This window comes from Pelmatolapia mariae, linkage group LG15 (assembly GCF_036321145.2).
Source record: "Pelmatolapia mariae isolate MD_Pm_ZW linkage group LG15, Pm_UMD_F_2, whole genome shotgun sequence".
NCBI classification, from domain to species: domain Eukaryota; kingdom Metazoa; phylum Chordata; class Actinopteri; order Cichliformes; family Cichlidae; genus Pelmatolapia; species Pelmatolapia mariae.
In genome coordinates, this window is record NC_086240.1 from 20,020,667 (window position 1) to 20,041,284 (window position 20,618).

Here is a 20,618-nt window from a genome sequence, read left to right on the forward strand (position 1 = left end):
GTCCGCATTTTCCTTTTTTTTATCCCTAAAAAAACAAAAAGAAAAGGAAATTAGGTCAGGGTACTTTAAGTAGTTTTTCACGCTGGCTCTGACGGAAGCTTGCAAGCAGGTGAGATCGTTACCAGAGGGCAGGAGCCCAGCAACAGATTCAAACCCTGAAACATAAGGAGATTGGAAAGAAAGCGACATGAATTCTGGAGGGAACCTCCAGTTTTCCACGCCGGGTCTGAAGGTAACTAGCAAACAGGTGAGAGTGCAGCAGCCCAGGAACGGATTCAAGCCCTGAAACATAAGGAGATTGGAAAGAAAGCGACATGAATTCTTGAAATTTCTACAAGAAGCTTCACCTCCCACCTCAGAAGCTTCTTCAGCTCCTGGGACTGTCCGCATTTTCCTTTTTTTTGTCCCTAAAAAAACAAAAAGAAAAGGAAATTAGGTCAGGGTACTTTAAGTAGTTTTCCACGCTGGGTCTGACGGAAACTTGCAAGCAGGTGAGATCGTTACCAGAGGGCAGGAGCCCAGGAACAGATTCAAGCCCTGAAATATAAGGAGATTGGAAAGAAAGCGACATGAATTCTGGAGGGAACCTCCAGTTTTCCACGCCGGGTCTGACAGAAGCTAGCAAGGAGGGGAGTGCGCAGAAGCCCAGGAACAGATTCAAGCCCTGAAACATAAAGAGATTGGAAAGAAAGCGACATGAATTCTGGAGGGAACCTCCAGTTTTCCACGCTGGGTCTGACGGAAGCTAGCAAGCAGGTGAGATCGTTACCAGAGGGCAGGAGCCCAGGAACAGATTCAAGCCCTGAAACATAAGGAGACTGGAAAGAAAGCAACATGAATTCTGGAGGGAAGCTCCAGTTTTCCACGCCGGGTCTGAAGGAAGCTAGCAAGCAGGTGAGAGTGCAGCAGCCCAGGAACAGATTCAAGCCCTGAAACATACGGAGATTGGAAAGAAAGCGACATGAATTCTGGAGGGAACCTCCAGTTTTCCACCCCGGGTCTGAAGGAAGCTAGCAAGCAGGGGAGTGCGCAGCAGCCCAGGAACAGATTCAAGCCCTGAAGCATAAGGAGATTGGAAAGAAAGAGACATGAATTCTGGAGGGAACCTGGAGTTTTCCACGCCGGGTCTGATGGAAGTTAGCAAGCAGGTGAGATCGTTACCAGAGTGCAGCAGCCCAGGAACAGATTCAAGCCCTGAAACATAAAGAGATTGGAAAGAAAGCGACATGAATTCTGGAGGGAAACTCCAGTTTTCCACGCCGTGTCTGAAGGAAGCTAGCAAGGAGGGGAGTGCGCAGCAGCCCAGGAACAGATTCAAGCTCTGAAACATAAGGAGATTGGAAAGAAAGCGACATGAATTCTGGAGGGAAACTACAGTTCTCCACCCAGGCTCTGAAGGAAGCTAGCAAGGAGGGGAGTGCGCAGCAGCCCAGGAACAGATTCAAGCCCTGAAACATAAGGAGATTGGAAAGAAAGCGACATGAATTCTGGAGGGAACCTCCAGTTTTCCACGCTGGGTCTGACGGAAGCTAGCAAGCAGGTGAGATCGTTACCAGAGGGCAGGAGCCCAGGAACAGATTCAAGCCCTGAAACATAAGGAGATTGGAAAGAAAGCAACATGAATTCTGGAGGGAACCTCCAGTTTTCCACGCCGGGTCTGACGGAAGGTAGCAAGGAGGGGAGTGCACAGCAGCCCAGGAACAGATTCAAGCCCTGAAACATAAGGAGACTGGAAAGAAAGCGACAAGAATTCTGGAGGGAACCTCCAGTTTTCCACGCCGGGACTGACAGAAGCTAGCAAGCAGGTGAGAGTGCAGCAGCCCAGGAACAGATTCAAGCCCTGAAACATAAAGAGATTGGAAAGAAAGCAACATGAATTCTGGAGGGAACCTCCAATTTTCCACCCCGGGTCTGAAGGAAGCTAGCAAGGAGGGGAGTGCGCAGCAGCCCAGGAACAGATTCAAGCACTGAAACATAAGGAGATTGGAAAGAAAGCGACATGAATTCTGGAGGGAACCTCCAGTTTTCCACGCTGGGTCTGACGGAAGCTAGCAAGCAGGTGAGATCGTTACCAGAGGGCAGGAGCCCAGGAACAGATTCAAACCCTGAAACATAAGGAGATTGGAAAGAAAGCAACATGAATTCTGGAGGGAACCTCCAGTTTTCCACGCCGGGTCTGACGGAAGCTAGCAAGGAGGGGAGTGCGCAGCAGCCCAGGAACAGATTCAAGCCCTGAAACATAAGGAGATTGGAAAGAAAGCGACATGAATTCTGGAGGGAACCTCCAGTTTTCCACGCCGGGACTGACAGAAGCTAGCAAGCAGGTGAAAGTGCAGCAGCCCAGGAACAGATTCAAGCCCTGAAACATAAGGAGATTGGAAAGAAAGCGACAAGAATTCTGGAGGGAACCTCCAGTTTTCCACGCTGGCTCTGACAGAAGCTAGCAAGGAGGTGAGAGTGCAGCAGCCCAGGAACAGATTCAAGCCCTGAAACATAAGGAGATTGGAAAGAAAGTGACATGAATTCTTGAAATTTCTACAAGAAGCTTCACCTCCCACCTCAGAAGCTTCTTCAGCTCCTGGGACTGTCCGCAATTTCCTTTTTTTTGTCCCTAAAAAAACAAAAAGAAAAGGAAATTAGGTCAGGGTAAGTAGTTTTCCACGCTGGCTCTGACGGAAGCTTGCAAGCAGGTGAGATCGTTACCAGAGGGCAGCAGCCCAGGAACAGATTCAAGACCTGAAACATAAGGAGATTGGAAAGAAAGCGACATGAATTCTGGAGGGAACCTCCAGTTTTCCACGCCGGGTCTGAAGGTAGCTAGCAAACAGGTGAGAGTGCAGCAGCCCAGGAACAGATTCAAGCCCTGAAACATAAAGAGATTGGAAAGAAAGCAACATGAATTCTGGAGGGAACCTCCAATTTTCCACGCCGGGTCTGACGGAAGCTAGCAAGCAGGTGAGATCGTTACCAGAAGGCAGGAGCCCAGGAACAGATTCAAGACCTGAAACATAAGGAGATTGGAAAGAAAGCGACATGAATTCTGGAGGGAACCTCCAGTTTTCCACGCCGGGTCTGAAGGTAGCTAGCAAACAGGTGAGAGTGCAGCAGCCCAGGAACAGATTCAAGCCCTGAAACATAAAGAGATTGGAAAGAAAGCGACATGAATTCTTGAAATTTCTACAAGAAGCTTCAACTCCCACCTCAGAAGCTTCTTCAGCTCCTGGGACTGTCCGCATTTTCCTTTTTTTTGTCCCTAAAAAAACAAAAAGAAAAGGAAATTTGGTCAGGGTACTTTAAGTAGTTTTCCACGCTGGCTCTGACGGATGCTTGAAAGCAGGTGAGATCGTTACCAGAGGGCAGGAGCCCAGGAACAGATTCAAGCCCTGAAACATAAGGAGATTGGAAAGAAAGCGACATGAATTCTGGAGGGAACCTCCAGTTTTCCACGCCGGGACTGACAGAAGCTAGCAAGCAGGTGAGAGTGCAGAAGCCCAGGAACAGATTCAAGCCCTGAAACATAAAGAGATTGGAAAGAAAGCGACATGAATTCTGGAGGGAACCTCCAGTTTTCCACGCCGGGCCTGACGGAAGCTAGCAAGCAGGTGAGATCGCTACCAGAGGGCAGGAGCCCAGGAACAGATTCAAGACCTGAAACATAAGGAGATTGGAAAGAAAGCGACATGAATTCTGGAGGGAACCTCCAGTTTTCCACGCCGGGTCTGACGGAAGCTAGCAAGGAGGGGAGTGCGCAGCAGCCCAGGAACAGATTCAAGTCCTGAAAGATAAGGAGATTGGAAAGAAAGCGACAAGAATTCTGGAGGGAACCTCCAGTTTTCCACACCGGGTGTGAAGGAAGCTAGCAAGGAGGTGAGAGTGCAGCAGCCCAGGAACAGATTCAAGCCATGAAACATAAAGAGATTGGAAAGAAAGCGACATGAATTCTGGAGGGAACCTCCAGTTTTCCACGCTGGGTCTGACGGAGCTAGCAAGCAGGTGAGATCGTTACCAGAGGGCAGGAGCCCAGGAAGAGATTCAAGACCTGAAACATAAGGAGATTGGAAAGAAAGCGACATGAATTCTGGAGGGAACCCCCAGTTTTCCACCCCGGGTCTGGCGGAAGCTAGCAAGGAGGTGAGAGTGCAGCAGCCCAGGAACAGATTCAAGCCCTGAAACATAAGGAGATTGGAAAGAAAGCGACATGAATTCTGGAGGGAACCACCAGTTTTCCACGCCGGGTCTGAAGGTAACTAGCAAACAGGTGAGAGTGCAGCAGCCCAGGAACGGATTCAAGCCCTGAAACATAAGGAGATTGGAAAGAAAGCAACATGAATTCTGGAGGGAAGCTCCAGTTTTCCACGTAGTCTCTGACGGAAGCTAGCAAGCAGGTCAGAGTGCAGCAGCCCAGGAACAGATTCAAGCCCTGAAACATAAGGAGATTGGAAAGAAAGCGACATGAATTCTGGAGGGAACCTCCAGTTTTCCACGCTGGGTCTGACGGAAGCTAGCAAGCAGGTGAGATCGTTACCAGAGGGCAGGAGCCCAGGAACAGATTCAAGCCCTGAAACATAAGGAGATTGGAAAGAAAGCAACATGAATTCTGGAGGGAACCTCCAGTTTTCCACGCCGGGTCTGACGGTAGGTAGCAAGGAGGGGAGTGCACAGCAGCCCAGGAACAGATTCAAGCCCTGAAACATAAGGAGACTGGAAAGAAAGCGACAAGAATTCTGGAGGGAACCTCCAGTTTTCCACGCCGGGACTGACAGAAGCTAGCAAGCAGGTGAGAGTGCAGCAGCCCAGGAACAGATTCAAGCCCTGAAACATAAAGAGATTGGAAAGAAAGCAACATGAATTCTGGAGGGAACCTCCAATTTTCCACCCCGGGTCTGAAGGAAGCTAGCAAGGAGGGGAGTGCGCAGCAGCCCAGGAACAGATTCAAGCACTGAAACATAAGGAGATTGGAAAGAAAGCGACATGAATTCTGGAGGGAACCTCCAGTTTTCCACGCTGGGTCTGACGGAAGCTAGCAAGCAGGTGAGATCGTTACCAGAGGGCAGGAGCCCAGGAACAGATTCAAGCCCTGAAACATAAGGAGATTGGAAAGAAAGCAACATGAATTCTGGAGGGAACCTCCAGTTTTCCACGCCGGGTCTGACGGAAGCTAGCAAGGAGGGGAGTGCGCAGCAGCCCAGGAACAGATTCAAGCCCTGAAACATAAGGAGATTGGAAAGAAAGCGACATGAATTCTGGAGGGAACCTCCAGTTTTCCACGCCGGGACTGACAGAAGCTAGCAAGCAGGTGAAAGTGCAGCAGCCCAGGAACAGATTCAAGCCCTGAAACATAAGGAGATTGGAAAGAAAGCGACAAGAATTCTGGAGGGAACCTCCAGTTTTCCACGCTGGCTCTGACAGAAGCTAGCAAGCAGGTGAGAGTGCAGCAGCCCAGGAACAGATTCAAGCCCTGAAACATAAGGAGATTGGAAAGAAAGTGACATGAATTCTTGAAATTTCTACAAGAAGCTTCACCTCCCACCTCAGAAGCTTCTTCAGCTCCTGGGACTGTCCGCAATTTCCTTTTTTTTGTCCCTAAAAAAACAAAAAGAAAAGAAAATTAGGTCAGGGTAAGTAGTTTTCCACGCTGGCTCTGACGGAAGCTTGCAAGCAGGTGAGATCGTTACCAGAGGGCAGCAGCCCAGGAACAGATTCAAGCCCTGAAACATAAGGAGATTGGAAAGAAAGGGACATGAAGGGAACCTCCAGTTTTCCACGCCGGGTCTGACAGAAGCTAGCAAGGAGGGGAGTGCGCAGAAGCTTAGGAACAGATTCAAGCCCTGAAACATAAGGAGATTGGAAAGAAAGCGACATGAATTCTGGAGGGAACCTCCAGTTTTCCACGCTGGGTCTGACGGAAGCTAGCAAGCAGGTGAGATCGTTACCAGAGGGCAGGAGCCCAGGAACAGATTCAAGCCCTGAAACATAAGGAGATTGGAAAGAAAGCAACATGAATTCTGGAGGGAACCTCCAGTTTTCCACGCCGGGTCTGACGGAAGGTAGCAAGGAGGGGAGTGCACAGCAGCCCAGGAACAGATTCAAGCCCTGAAACATAAGGAGACTGGAAAGAAAGCGACAAGAATTCTGGAGGGAACCTCCAGTTTTCCACGCCGGGACTGACAGAAGCTAGCAAGCAGGTGAGAGTGCAGCAGCCCAGGAACAGATTCAAGCCCTGAAACATAAAGAGATTGGAAAGAAAGCAACATGAATTCTGGAGGGAACCTCCAATTTTCCACGCCGGGTCTGACGGAAGCTAGCAAGCAGGTGAGATCGTTACCAGAAGGCAGGAGCCCAGGAACAGATTCAAGACCTGAAACATAAGGAGATTGGAAAGAAAGCGACATGAATTCTGGAGGGAACCTCCAGTTTTCCACGCCGGGTCTGAAGGTAGCTAGCAAACAGGTGAGAGTGCAGCAGCCCAGGAACAGATTCAAGCCCTGAAACATAAGGAGATTGGAAAGAAAGCGACATGAATTCTTGAAATTTCTACAAGAAGCTTCAACTCCCACCTCAGAAGCTTCTTCAGCTCCTGGGACTGTCCGCATTTTCCTTTTTTTTGTCCCTAAAAAAACAAAAAGAAAAGGAAATTTGGTCAGGGTACTTTAAGTAGTTTTCCACGCTGGCTCTGACGGATGCTTGAAAGCAGGTGAGATCGTTACCAGAGGGCAGGAGCCCAGGAACAGATTCAAGCCCTGAAACATAAGGAGATTGGAAAGAAAGCGACATGAATTCTGGAGGGAACCTCCAGTTTTCCACGCCGGGACTGACAGAAGCTAGCAAGCAGGTGAGAGTGCAGAAGCCCAGGAACAGATTCAAGCCCTGAAACATAAAGAGATTGGAAAGAAAGCGACATGAATTCTGGAGGGAACCTCCAGTTTTCCACGCCGGGTCTGACGGAAGCTAGCAAGCAGGTGAGATCGCTACCAGAGGGCAGGAGCCCAGGAACAGATTCAAGACCTGAAACATAAGGAGATTGGAAAGAAAGCGACATGAATTCTGGAGGGAACCTCCAGTTTTCCACGCCGGGTCTGACGGAAGCTAGCAAGGAGGGGAGTGCGCAGCAGCCCAGGAACAGATTCAAGTCCTGAAAGATAAGGAGATTGGAAAGAAAGCGACAAGAATTCTGGAGGGAACCTCCAGTTTTCCACACCGGGTGTGAAGGAAGCTAGCAAGGAGGTGAGAGTGCAGCAGCCCAGGAACAGATTCAAGCCATGAAACATAAAGAGATTGGAAAGAAAGCGACATGAATTCTGGAGGGAACCTCCAGTTTTCCACGCTGGGTCTGACGGAGCTAGCAAGCAGGTGAGATCGTTACCAGAGGGCAGGAGCCCAGGAAGAGATTCAAGACCTGAAACATAAGGAGATTGGAAAGAAAGCGACATGAATTCTGGAGGGAACCCCCAGTTTTCCACCCCGGGTCTGGCGGAAGCTAGCAAGCAGGTGAGAGTGCAGCAGCCCAGGAACAGATTCAAGCCCTGAAACATAAGGAGATTGGAAAGAAAGCGACATGAATTCTGGAGGGAACCACCAGTTTTCCACGCCGGGTCTGAAGGTAACTAGCAAACAGGTGAGAGTGCAGCAGCCCAGGAACGGATTCAAGCCCTGAAACATAAGGAGATTGGAAAGAAAGCAACATGAATTCTGGAGGGAAGCTCCAGTTTTCCACGTAGTCTCTGACGGAAGCTAGCAAGCAGGTCAGAGTGCAGCAGCCCAGGAACAGATTCAAGCCCTGAAACATACGGAGATTGGAAAGAAAGCGACATGAATTCTGGAGGGAACCTCCAGTTTTCCACCCCGGGTCTGAAGGAAGCTAGCAAGGAGGGGAGTGCGCAGCAGCCCAGGAACAGATTCAAGCCCTGAAACATAAGGAGATTGGAAAGAAAGAGACATGAATTCTGGAGGGAACCTGGAGTTTTCCATGCCGGGTCTGATGGAAGCTAGCAAGCAGGTGAGATCGTTACCAGAGTGCAGCAACCCAGGAAAAGATTCAAGCCCTGAAACATAAAGAGATTGGAAAGAAAGCGACATGAATTCTGGAGGGAAACTCCAGTTTTCCACGCCGGGTCTGAAGGAAGCTAGCAAGCAGGCGAGTGCGCAGCAGCCCAGGAACAGATTCAAGCTCTGAAAGATAAGGAGATTGGAAAGAAAGCAACATGAATTCTGGAGGGAAAATCGAGTTCTCCACCCCGGGTCTGAAGGAAGCTAGCAAGGAGGGGAGTGCGCAGCAGCCCAGGAACAGATTCAAGCCCTGAAACATAAAGAGATTGGAAAGAAAGCGACATGAATTCTGGAGGGAACCTCCAGTTTTCCACGCTGGGTCTGACGGAGCTAGCAAGCAGGTGAGATCGTTACCAGAGGGCAGGAGCCCAGGAACAGATTCAAGACCTGAAACATAAGGAGATTGGAAAGAAAGCGACATGAATTCTGGAGGGAACCTCCAGTTTTCCACCCCGGGTCTGGCGGAAGCTAGCAAGCAGGTGAGATAGTTACCAGAGTGCAGCAGCCCAGGAACAGATTCAAGCCCTGAAACATACGGAGATTGGAAAGAAAGCGACATGAATTCTTGAAATTTCTACAAGAAGCTTCACCTCCCACCTCAGAAGCTTCTTCAGCTCCTGGGACTGTCCGCATTTTCCTTTTTTTTATCCCTAAAAAAACAAAAAGAAAAGGAAATTAGGTCAGGGTACTTTAAGTAGTTTTTCACGCTGGCTCTGACGGAAGCTTGCAAGCAGGTGAGATCGTTACCAGAGGGCAGGAGCCCAGCAACAGATTCAAACCCTGAAACATAAGGAGATTGGAAAGAAAGCGACATGAATTCTGGAGGGAACCTCCAGTTTTCCACGCCGGGTCTGAAGGTAACTAGCAAACAGGTGAGAGTGCAGCAGCCCAGGAACGGATTCAAGCCCTGAAACATAAGGAGATTGGAAAGAAAGCGACATGAATTCTTGAAATTTCTACAAGAAGCTTCACCTCCCACCTCAGAAGCTTCTTCAGCTCCTGGGACTGTCCGCATTTTCCTTTTTTTTGTCCCTAAAAAAACAAAAAGAAAAGGAAATTAGGTCAGGGTACTTTAAGTAGTTTTCCACGCTGGGTCTGACGGAAACTTGCAAGCAGGTGAGATCGTTACCAGAGGGCAGGAGCCCAGGAACAGATTCAAGCCCTGAAACATAAGGAGATTGGAAAGAAAGCGACATGAATTCTGGAGGGAACCTCCAGTTTTCCACGCCGGGTCTGACAGAAGCTAGCAAGGAGGGGAGTGCGCAGAAGCCCAGGAACAGATTCAAGCCCTGAAACATAAAGAGATTGGAAAGAAAGCGACATGAATTCTGGAGGGAACCTCCAGTTTTCCACGCTGGGTCTGACGGAAGCTAGCAAGCAGGTGAGATCGTTACCAGAGGGCAGGAGCCCAGGAACAGATTCAAGCCCTGAAACATAAGGAGACTGGAAAGAAAGCAACATGAATTCTGGAGGGAAGCTCCAGTTTTCCACGCAGTCTCTGACGGAAGCTAGCAAGCAGGTGAGAGTGCAGCAGCCCAGGAACAGATTCAAGCCCTGAAACATACGGAGATTGGAAAGAAAGCGACATGAATTCTGGAGGGAACCTCCAGTTTTCCACCCCGGGTCTGAAGGAAGCTAGCAAGGAGGGGAGTGCGCAGCAGCCCAGGAACAGATTCAAGCCCTGAAGCATAAGGAGATTGGAAAGAAAGAGACATGAATTCTGGAGGGAACCTGGAGTTTTCCACGCCGGGTCTGATGGAAGTTAGCAAGCAGGTGAGATTGTTACCAGAGTGCAGCAGCCCAGGAACATATTCAAGCCCTGAAACATAAAGAGATTGGAAAGAAAGCGATATGAATTCTGGAGGGAAACTCCAGTTTTCCACGCCGGGTCTGAAGGAAGCTAGCAAGCAGGGGAGTGCGCAGCAGCCCAGGAACAGATTCAAGCTCTGAAACATAAGGAGATTGGAAAAAAAGTGACATGAATTCTGGAGGGAACCTGGAGTTTTCCACGCCGGGTCTGACGGAAGCTAGCAAGCAGGTGAGATCGTTACCAGAGGGCAGCAGCCCAGGAAGAGATTCAAGCCCTGAAACATAAGGAGATTGGAAAGAAAGCGACATGAATTCTGGAGGGAAACTCCAGTTTTCCACGCCGTGTCTGAAGGAAGCTAGCAAGGAGGGGAGTGCGCAGCAGCCCAGGAACAGATTCAAGCCCTGAAACATAAGGAGATTGGAAAGAAAGCGACATGAATTCTGGAGGGAACCTCCAGTTTTCCACGCCGGGTCTGAAGGAAGCTAGCAAGCAGGGGAGTGCGCAGCAGCCCAGGAACAGATTCAAGCCCTGAAACATAAGGAGATTGGAAAGAAAGTGACATGAATTCTTGAAATTTCTACAAGAAGCTTCACCTCCCACCTCAGAAGCTTCTTCAGCTCCTGGGACTGTCCGCATTTTCCTTTTTTTTGTCCCTAAAAAAACAAAAAGAAAAGGAAATTAGGTCAGGGTACTTTAAGTAGTTTTCCACGCTGGCTCTGACGGAAGCTTGCAAGCAGGTGAGATCGTTACCAGAGGGCAGGAGCCCAGGAACAGATTCAAGCCCTGAAACATACGGAGATTGGAAAGAAAGCGACATGAATTCTGGAGGGAACCTCCAGTTTTCCACCCCGGGTCTGAAGGAAGCTAGCAAGGAGGGGAGTGCGCAGCAGCCCAGGAACAGATTCAAGCCCTGAAACATAAGGAGATTGGAAAGAAAGCGACATGAATTCTGGAGGGAACCTGGAGTTTTCCACGCCGGGTCTGATGGAAGCTAGCAAGCAGGTGAGATCGTTACCAGAGTGCAGCAACCCAGGAAAAGATTCAAGCCCTGAAACATAAAGAGATTGGAAAGAAAGCGACATGAATTCTGGAGGGAAACTCCAGTTTTCCACGCCGGGTCTGAAGGAAGCTAGCAAGCAGGCGAGTGCGCAGCAGCCCAGGAACAGATTCAAGCTCTGAAAGATAAGGAGATTGGAAAGAAAGCGACATGAATTCTGGAGGGAAACTCGAGTTCTCCACCCCGGGTCTGAAGGAAGCTAGCAAGGAGGGGAGTGCGCAGCAGCCCAGGAACAGATTCAAGCCCTGAAACATAAAGAGATTGGAAAGAAAGCAACATGAATTCTGGAGGGAACCTCCAGTTTTCCACCCCGGGTCTGGCGGAAGCTAGTAAGCAGGTGAGATCGTTACCAGAGTGCAGCAGCCCAGGAACAGATTCAAGCCCTGAAACATAAGGAGACTGGAAAGAAAGCGACATGAATTCTGGAGGGAAACTCCAGTTTCCCACGTCGGGTCTGAAGGAAGCTAGCAAGCAGGGGAGTGCGCAGCAGCCCAGGAACAGATTCAAGCTCTGAAACATAAGGAGATTGGAAAGAAAGCGACATGAATTCTGGAGGGAACCTCCAGTTTTCCACGCCGGGTCTGACGGAAGCTAGCAAGGAGGGGAGTGCGCAGCAGCCCAGGAACAGATTCAAGTCCTGAAAGATAAGGAGATTGGAAAGAAAGCGACAAGAATTCTGGAGGGAACCTCCAGTTTTCCACACCGGGTGTGAAGGAAGCTAGCAAGGAGGTGAGAGTGCAGCAGCCCAGGAACAGATTCAAGCCCTGAAACATAAAGAGATTGGAAAGAAAGCGACATGAATTCTGGAGGGAACCTCCAGTTTTCCACGCTGGGTCTGACGGAGCTAGCAAGCAGGTGAGATCGTTACCAGAGGGCAGGAGCCCAGGAACAGATTCAAGACCTGAAACATAAGGAGATTGGAAAGAAAGCGACATGAATTCTGGAGGGAACCTCCAGTTTTCCACGCCGGGTCTGACGGAAGCTAGCAAGGAGGGGAGTGCGCAGCAGCCCAGGAACAGATTCAAGTCCTGAAAGATAAGGAGATTGGAAAGAAAGCGACAAGAATTCTGGAGGGAACCTCCAGTTTTCCACACCGGGTGTGAAGGAAGCTAGCAAGGAGGTGAGAGTGCAGCAGCCCAGGAACAGATTCAAGCCCTGAAACATAAGGAGATTGGAAAGAAAGCGACATGAATTCTGGAGGGAACCTCCAGTTTTCCACCCCGGGTCTGGCGGAAGCTAGCAAGCAGGTGAGATAGTTACCAGAGTGCAGCAGCCCAGGAACAGATTCAAGCCCTGAAACATACGGAGATTGGAAAGAAAGCGACATGAATTCTTGAAATTTCTACAAGAAGCTTCACCTCCCACCTCAGAAGCTTCTTCAGCTCCTGGGACTGTCCGCATTTTCCTTTTTTTTATCCCTAAAAAAACAAAAAGAAAAGGAAATTAGGTCAGGGTACTTTAAGTAATTTTTCACGCTGGCTCTGACGGAAGCTTGCAAGCAGGTGAGATCGTTACCAGAGGGCAGGAGCCCAGCAACAGATTCAAACCCTGAAACATAAGGAGATTGGAAAGAAAGCGACATGAATTCTGGAGGGAACCTCCAGTTTTCCACGCCGGGTCTGAAGGTAACTAGCAAACAGGTGAGAGTGCAGCAGCCCAGGAACGGATTCAAGCCCTGAAACATAAGGAGATTGGAAAGAAAGCGACATGAATTCTTGAAATTTCTACAAGAAGCTTCACCTCCCACCTCAGAAGCTTCTTCAGCTCCTGGGACTGTCCGCATTTTCCTTTTTTTTGTCCCTAAAAAAACAAAAAGAAAAGGAAATTAGGTCAGGGTACTTTAAGTAGTTTTCCACGCTGGGTCTGACGGAAACTTGCAAGCAGGTGAGATCGTTACCAGAGGGCAGGAGCCCAGGAACAGATTCAAGCCCTGAAACATAAGGAGATTGGAAAGAAAGCGACATGAATTCTGGAGGGAACCTCCAGTTTTCCACGCCGGGTCTGACAGAAGCTAGCAAGGAGGGGAGTGCGCAGAAGCCCAGGAACAGATTCAAGCCCTGAAACATAAAGAGATTGGAAAGAAAGCGACATGAATTCTGGAGGGAACCTCCAGTTTTCCACGCTGGGTCTGACGGAAGCTAGCAAGCAGGTGAGATCGTTACCAGAGGGCAGGAGCCCAGGAACAGATTCAAGCCCTGAAACATAAGGAGACTGGAAAGAAAGCAACATGAATTCTGGAGGGAAGCTCCAGTTTTCCACGCCGGGTCTGAAGGAAGCTAGCAAGCAGGTGAGAGTGCAGCAGCCCAGGAACAGATTCAAGCCCTGAAACATACGGAGATTGGAAAGAAAGCGACATGAATTCTGGAGGGAACCTCCAGTTTTCCACCCCGGGTCTGAAGGAAGCTAGCAAGCAGGGGAGTGCGCAGCAGCCCAGGAACAGATTCAAGCCCTGAAGCATAAGGAGATTGGAAAGAAAGAGACATGAATTCTGGAGGGAACCTGGAGTTTTCCACGCCGGGTCTGATGGAAGTTAGCAAGCAGGTGAGATCGTTACCAGAGTGCAGCAGCCCAGGAACAGATTCAAGCCCTGAAACATAAAGAGATTGGAAAGAAAGCGACATGAATTCTGGAGGGAAACTCCAGTTTTCCACGCCGTGTCTGAAGGAAGCTAGCAAGGAGGGGAGTGCGCAGCAGCCCAGGAACAGATTCAAGCTCTGAAACATAAGGAGATTGGAAAGAAAGCGACATGAATTCTGGAGGGAAACTACAGTTCTCCACCCAGGCTCTGAAGGAAGCTAGCAAGGAGGGGAGTGCGCAGCAGCCCAGGAACAGATTCAAGCCCTGAAACATAAGGAGATTGGAAAGAAAGCGACATGAATTCTGGAGGGAACCTCCAGTTTTCCACGCCGGGTCTGAAGGAAGCTAGCAAGCAGGGGAGTGCGCAGCAGCCCAGGAACAGATTCAAGCCCTGAAACATAAGGAGATTGGAAAGAAAGTGACATGAATTCTTGAAATTTCTACAAGAAGCTTCACCTCCCACCTCAGAAGCTTCTTCAGCTCCTGGGACTGTCCGCATTTTCCTTTTTTTTGTCCCTAAAAAAACAAAAAGAAAAGGAAATTAGGTCAGGGTACTTTAAGTAGTTTTCCACGCTGGCTCTGACGGAAGCTTGCAAGCAGGTGAGATCGTTACCAGAGGGCAGGAGCCCAGGAACAGATTCAAGCCCTGAAACATAAGGAGATTGGAAAGAAAGCGACATGAATTCTGGAGGGAACCTCCAGTTTTCCACGCCGGGACTGACTGAAGCTAGCAAGCAGGTGAGAGTGCAGCAGCCCAGGAACAGATTCAAGCCCTGAAACATAAGGAGATTGGAAAGAAAGCGACATGAATTCTGGAGGGAACCTCCAGTTTTCCACGCCGGGTCTGACGGAATCTAGCAAGCAGGTGAGATCGTTACCAGAGGGCAGGAGCCCAGGAACAGATTCAAGCCCTGAAACATAAGGAGATTGGAAAGAAAGCGACATGAATTCTGGAGGGAACCTCCAGTTTTCCACGCCGGGACTGACAGAAGCTAGCAAGCAGGTGAGAGTGCAGAAGCCCAGGAACAGATTCAAGCCCTGAAACATAAAGAGATTGGAAAGAAAGCGACATGAATTCTGGAGGGAACCTCCAGTTTTCCACGCCGGGTCTGACGGAAGCTAGCAAGCAGGTGAGATCGCTACCAGAGGGCAGGAGCCCAGGAACAGATTCAAGACCTGAAACATAAGGAGATTGGAAAGAAAGCGACATGAATTCTGGAGGGAACCTCCAGTTTTCCACGCCGGGTCTGACGGAAGCTAGCAAGGAGGGGAGTGCGCAGCAGCCCAGGAACAGATTCAAGTCCTGAAAGATAAGGAGATTGGAAAGAAAGCGACAAGAATTCTGGAGGGAACCTCCAGTTTTCCACACCGGGTGTGAAGGAAGCTAGCAAGGAGGTGAGAGTGCAGCAGCCCAGGAACAGATTCAAGCCCTGAAACATAAAGAGATTGGAAAGAAAGCGACATGAATTCTGGAGGGAACCTCCAGTTTTCCACGCTGGGTCTGACGGAGCTAGCAAGCAGGTGAGATCGTTACCAGAGGGCAGGAGCCCAGGAAGAGATTCAAGACCTGAAACATAAGGAGATTGGAAAGAAAGCGACATGAATTCTGGAGGGAACCCCCAGTTTTCCACCCCGGGTCTGGCGGAAGCTAGCAAGCAGGTGAGAGTGCAGCAGCCCAGGAACAGATTCAAGCCCTGAAACATAAGGAGATTGGAAAGAAAGCGACATGAATTCTGGAGGGAACCACCAGTTTTCCACGCCGGGTCTGAAGGTAACTAGCAAACAGCTGAGAGTGCAGCAGCCCAGGAACGGATTCAAGCCCTGAAACATAAGGAGATTGGAAAGAAAGCAACATGAATTCTGGAGGGAAGCTCCAGTTTTCCACGTAGTCTCTGACGGAAGCTAGCAAGCAGGTCAGAGTGCAGCAGCCCAGGAACAGATTCAAGCCCTGAAACATACGGAGATTGGAAAGAAAGCGACATGAATTCTGAAGGGAACCTCCAGTTTTCCACCCCGGGTCTGAAGGAAGCTAGCAAGGAGGGGAGTGCGCAGCAGCCCAGGAACAGATTCAAGCCCTGAAACATAAGGAGATTGGAAAGAAAGAGACATGAATTCTGGAGGGAACCTGGAGTTTTCCACGCCGGGTCTGATGGAAGCTAGCAAGCAGGTGAGATCGTTACCAGAGTGCAGCAACCCAGGAAAAGATTCAAGCCCTGAAACATAAAGAGATTGGAAAGAAAGCGACATGAATTCTGGAGGGAAACTCCAGTTTTCCACGCCGGGTCTGAAGGAAGCTAGCAAGCAGGGGAGTGCGCAGCAGCCCAGGAACAGATTCAAGCTCTGAAACATAAGGAGATTGGAAAGAAAGCGACATGAATTCTGGAGGGAACCTCCAGTTTTCCACGCCGGGTCTGACGGAAGCTAGCAAGGAGGGGAGTGCGCAGCAGCCCAGGAACAGATTCAAGTCCTGAAAGATAAGGAGATTGGAAAGAAAGCGACAAGAATTCTGGAGGGAACCTCCAGTTTTCCACACCGGGTGTGAAGGAAGCTAGCAAGGAGGTGAGAGTGCAGCAGCCCAGGAACAGATTCAAGCCCTGAAACATAAAGAGATTGGAAAGAAAGCGACATGAATTCTGGAGGGAACCTCCAGTTTTCCACGCTGGGTCTGACGGAGCTAGCAAGCAGGTGAGATCGTTACCAGAGGGCAGGAGCCCAGGAACAGATTCAAGACCTGAAACATAAGGAGATTGGAAAGAAAGCGACATGAATTCTGGAGGGAACCTCCAGTTTTCCACGCCGGGTCTGACGGAAGCTAGCAAGGAGGGGAGTGCGCAGCAGCCCAGGAACAGATTCAAGTCCTGAAAGATAAGGAGATTGGAAAGAAAGCGACAAGAATTCTGGAGGGAACCTCCAGTTTTCCACACCGGGTGTGAAGGAAGCTAGCAAGGAGGTGAGAGTGCAGCAGCCCAGGAACAGATTCAAGCCCTGAAACATAAAGAGATTGGAAAGAAAGCGACATGAATTCTGGAGGGAACCTCCAGTTTTCCACGCTGGGTCTGACGGAGCTAGCAAGCAGGTGAGATCGTTACCAGAGGGCAGGAGCCCAGGAACAGATTCAAGACCTGAAACATAAGGAGATTGGAAAGAAAGCGACATGAATTCTGGAGGGAACCTCCAGTTTTCCACCCCGGGTCTGGCGGAAGCTAGCAAGCAGGTGAGATAGTTACCAGAGTGCAGCAGCCCAGGAACAGATTCAAGCCCTGAAACATACGGAGATTGGAAAGAAAGCGACATGAATTCTTGAAATTTCTACAAGAAGCTTCACCTCCCACCTCAGAAGCTTCTTCAGCTCCTGGGACTGTCCGCATTTTCCTTTTTTTTATCCCTAAAAAAACAAAAAGAAAAGGAAATTAGGTCAGGGTACTTTAAGTAGTTTTTCACGCTGGCTCTGACGGAAGCTTGCAAGCAGGTGAGATCGTTACCAGAGGGCAGGAGCCCAGCAACAGATTCAAACCCTGAAACATAAGGAGATTGGAAAGAAAGCGACATGAATTCTGGAGGGAACCTCCAGTTTTCCACGCCGGGTCTGAAGGTAACTAGCAAACAGGTGAGAGTGCAGCAGCCCAGGAACGGATTCAAGCCCTGAAACATAAGGAGATTGGAAAGAAAGCGACATGAATTCTTGAAATTTCTACAAGAAGCTTCACCTCCCACCTCAGAAGCTTCTTCAGCTCCTGGGACTGTCCGCATTTTCCTTTTTTTTGTCCCTAAAAAAACAAAAAGAAAAGGAAATTAGGTCAGGGTACTTTAAGTAGTTTTCCACGCTGGGTCTGACGGAAACTTGCAAGCAGGTGAGATCGTTACCAGAGGGCAGGAGCCCAGGAACAGATTCAAGCCCTGAAACATAAGGAGATTGGAAAGAAAGCGACATGAATTCTGGAGGGAACCTCCAGTTTTCCACGCCGGGTCTGACAGAAGCTAGCAAGGAGGGGAGTGCGCAGAAGCCCAGGAACAGATTCAAGCCCTGAAACATAAAGAGATTGGAAAGAAAGCGACATGAATTCTGGAGGGAACCTCCAGTTTTCCACGCTGGGTCTGACGGAAGCTAGCAAGCAGGTGAGATCGTTACCAGAGGGCAGGAGCCCAGGAACAGATTCAAGCCCTGAAACATAAGGAGACTGGAAAGAAAGCAACATGAATTCTGGAGGGAAGCTCCAGTTTTCCACGCAGTCTCTGACGGAAGCTAGCAAGCAGGTGAGAGTGCAGCAGCCCAGGAACAGATTCAAGCCCTGAAACATACGGAGATTGGAAAGAAAGCGACATGAATTCTGGAGGGAACCTCCAGTTTTCCACCCCGGGTCTGAAGGAAGCTAGCAAGGAGGGGAGTGCGCAGCAGCCCAGGAACAGATTCAAGCCCTGAAGCATAAGGAGATTGGAAAGAAAGAGACATGAATTCTGGAGGGAACCTGGAGTTTTCCACGCCGGGTCTGATGGAAGTTAGCAAGCAGGTGAGATCGTTACCAGAGTGCAGCAGCCCAGGAACAGATTCAAGCCCTGAAACATAAAGAGATTGGAAAGAAAGCGATATGAATTCTGGAGGGAAACTCCAGTTTTCCACGCCGGGTCTGAAGGAAGCTAGCAAGCAGGGGAGTGCGCAGCAGCCCAGGAACAGATTCAAGCTCTGAAACATAAGGAGATTGGAAAAAAAGTGACATGAATTCTGGAGGGAACCTGGAGTTTTCCACGCCGGGTCTGACGGAAGCTAGCAAGCAGGTGAGATCGTTACCAGAGGGCAGCAGCCCAGGAAGAGATTCAAGCCCTGAAACATAAGGAGATTGGAAAGAAAGCGACATGAATTCTGGAGGGAAACTCCAGTTTTCCACGCCGTGTCTGAAGGAAGCTAGCAAGGAGGGGAGTGCGCAGCAGCCCAGGAACAGATTCAAGCTCTGAAACATAAGGAGATTGGAAAGAAAGCGACATGAATTCTGGAGGGAAACTACAGTTCTCCACCCAGGCTCTGAAGGAAGCTAGCAAGGAGGGGAGTGCGCAGCAGCCCAGGAACAGATTCAAGCCCTGAAACATAAGGAGATTGGAAAGAAAGCGACATGAATTCTGGAGGGAACCTCCAGTTTTCCACGCCGGGTCTGAAGGAAGCTAGCAAGCAGGGGAGTGCGCAGCAGCCCAGGAACAGATTCAAGCCCTGAAACATAAGGAGATTGGAAAGAAAGTGACATGAATTCTTGAAATTTCTACAAGAAGCTTCACCTCCCACCTCAGAAGCTTCTTCAGCTCCTGGGACTGTCCGCATTTTCCTTTTTTTTGTCCCTAAAAAAACAAAAAGAAAAGGAAATTAGGTCAGGGTACTTTAAGTAGTTTTCCACGCTGGCTCTGACGGAAGCTTGCAAGCAGGTGAGATCGTTACCAGAGGGCAGGAGCCCAGGAACAGATTCAAGCCCTGAAACATACGGAGATTGGAAAGAAAGCGACATGAATTCTGGAGGGAACCTCCAGTTTTCCACCCCGGGTCTGAAGGAAGCTAGCAAGGAGGGGAGTGCGCAGCAGCCCAGGAACAGATTCAAGCCCTGAAACATAAGGAGTTTGGAAAGAAAGAGACATGAATTCTGGAGGGAACCTGGAGTTTTCCACGCCGGGTCTGATGGAAGCTAGCAAGCAGGTGAGATCGTTACCAGAGTGCAGCAACCCAGGAAAAGATTCAAGCCCTGAAACATAAAGAGATTGGAAAGAAAGCGACATGAATTCTGGAGGGAAACTCCAGTTTTCCACGCCGGGTCTGAAGGAAGCTAGCAAGCAGGCGAGTGCGCAGCAGCCCAGGAACAGATTCAAGCTCTGAAAGATAAGGAGATTGGAAAGAAAGCGACATGAATTCTGGAGGGAAACTCGAGTTCTCCACCCCGGGTCTGAAGGAAGCTAGCAAGGAGGGGAGTGCGCAGCAGCCCAGGAACAGATTCAAGCCCTGAAACATAAAGAGATTGGAAAGAAAGCAACATGAATTCTGGAGGGAACCTCCAGTTTTCCACCCCGGGTCTGGCGGAAGCTAGCAAGCAGGTGAGATCGTTACCAGAGTGCAGCAGCCCAGGAACAGATTCAAGCCCTGAAACATAAGGAGACTGGAAAGAAAGCGACATGAATTCTGGAGGGAAACTCCAGTTTCCCACGTCGGGTCTGAAGGAAGCTAGCAAGCAGGGGAGTGCGCAGCAGCCCAGGAACAGATTCAAGCTCTGAAACATAAGGAGATTGGAAAGAAAGCGACATGAATTCTGGAGGGAACCTCCAGTTTTCCACGCCGGGTCTGACGGAAGCTAGCAAGGAGGGGAGTGCGCAGCAGCCCAGGAACAGATTCAAGTCCTGAAAGATAAGGAGATTGGAAAGAAAGCGACAAGAATTCTGGAGGGAACCTCCAGTTTTCCACACCGGGTGTGAAGGAAGCTAGCAAGGAGGTGAGAGTGCAGCAGCCCAGGAACAGATTCAAGCTCTGAAACATAAGGAGATTGGAAAGAAAGTGACATGAATTCTTGAAATTTCTACAAGAAGCTTCACCTCCCACCTCAGAAGCTTCTTCAGCTCCTGGGACTGTCCGCATTTTCCTTTTTTTTGTCCCTAAAAAAACAAAAAGAAAAGGAAATTAGGTCAGGGTACTTTAAGTAGTTTTCCACGCTGGCTCTGACGGAAGCTTGCAAGCAGGTGAGATCGTTACCAGAGGGCAGGAGCCCAGGAACAGATTCAAGCCCTGAAACATACGGAGATTGGAAAGAAAGCGACATGAATTCTGGAGGGAACCTCCAGTTTTCCACCCCGGGTCTGAAGGAAGCTAGCAAGGAGGGGAGTGCGCAGCAGCCCAGGAACAGATTCAAGCCCTGAAACATAAGGAGATTGGAAAGAAAGAGACATGAATTCTGGAGGGAACCTGGAGTTTTCCACGCCGGGTCTGATGGAAGCTAGCAAGCAGGTGAGATCGTTACCAGAGTGCAGCAACCCAGGAAAAGATTCAAGCCCTGAAACATAAAGAGATTGGAAAGAAAGCGACATGAATTCTGGAGGGAAACTCCAGTTTTCCACGCCGGGTCTGAAGGAAGCTAGCAAGCAGGCGAGTGCGCAGCAGCCCAGGAA